Source organism: Nicotiana tomentosiformis, chromosome 8 (assembly GCF_000390325.3).
Source record: "Nicotiana tomentosiformis chromosome 8, ASM39032v3, whole genome shotgun sequence".
Classification (NCBI taxonomy): Eukaryota; Viridiplantae; Streptophyta; class Magnoliopsida; order Solanales; family Solanaceae; genus Nicotiana; species Nicotiana tomentosiformis.
This window is the reverse complement of record NC_090819.1, coordinates 97,006,373-97,007,815: the sequence shown is the minus strand read 5'-3', so window position 1 is coordinate 97,007,815 and position 1,443 is coordinate 97,006,373.

Here is a 1,443-nt window from a genome sequence, read left to right as displayed (position 1 = left end):
GCAAAAAGAAAGTGAATAAGTTAAAATTTTGAAGGGATTCAAAGAAAAGTAATGATGCGAAGCATGGAAAAAGCAAAGAAGGAGAAAATAAATATCATGACCAAGAAAGAGTGATGTTAAGTCTCTCTAGTTCCCCAAAGGAAAAGAAAATGCCTCAAAGAGTTGGCAAAAGCATGAGCCGATAAAAGAAAATAGAGTGCTTAAGAAAAGGTGAACCCGTTCTATCATAGCTTATCCAACCTTCGTCCAAAAGCCTTCATTGCATCCCGAAAAAGCCCTACGTGATTTCAATCTGAGTAAGCTTACATTAGTGGTGATTTAAATGAGGGGCAAGCCTATGGTATTTAAAGTCGTACTTGCGACATTCTTTTGAGAGAGATGAATGAACCTTTCAGAAATCTTTGAATTGAGTGCCATATTCTTAAGTGAGATAGGCAAACGGTGAGTAGAGGAGGGGGAGTTTGGGATCCACAATGACCTACATGAAAGAGCAAGCTTCCTTGATGAATAAAGTCAACTCTTGGTGCTCAAGTGTCACATTAGAACCATTTGTGCTTAAAAGTTTAACTTGCTGCCTTGTTGATAATTTATAAGTGTCATAGGTAATTGTTGGTCCCAATTGATGTGTGATTGATTCACCTTTGATTAGTGGGAATGGATCTTAACTTGTGGAAGAGGGAACTACTTTATTTGCTTGAGGACAAGAAAAAGCTTAAGTTTGGGGGAGCTGATAAGTGGCAATTTTGACTACTTATTAGAGCCTTTTAGCCTTCGTTTTAGTCCAAAAGTGCTTAATTGTGTTCCTGAAAACTGATGAAATGTATTTAATTGCATGAATATTGGAAGAAGTAGTCTGAACTCAAGGACAAAAACAGGCGCAAAAGCTCAAAGTGCGGACCGTAGAATATCAACTGCGGCCGCAGGGCGTGAAGCAATTCCATCAGAAAATGTTACAAGATGCGGACAACACATGGAATTATGCGGCTGCAGAAGCTGGGTTAGAGCAAAAGTTCAGAGAACTTGCATCTCAAAGTGCGGACCGCATAATTATTGTGCGGCCGCAGAAGAACAGCCAGGCGGCCGCACTCAGAATTGTGCGGACCGCAGAAGAGCAAGGTGCGGCCGCACTTAGAATTGTACGGACCGTAGAAAGAAAGCAATGTGGTCGTATATCATAATTATGCGACCACAGATTTCCACTCCTGTCAAGCTGAAGAAAAGTGCGACCTCACATGGAATTGTCCGGCCGCAGAACCTCCCAAAGGGCATTTTTGTTCGAAAATTCCAGCTTTGTATAAATAGAAGAGTTTCACTTTTTTAGGTTAAATTTTGACATCAGCTACTACAGTATACGGTTTCGTTTACTCTTTTTAGTATTTTTTGATATTTTGAGCTTTTTGAATATTGATTCCATCATTTTAATTATCAATATGGGTTTAATTA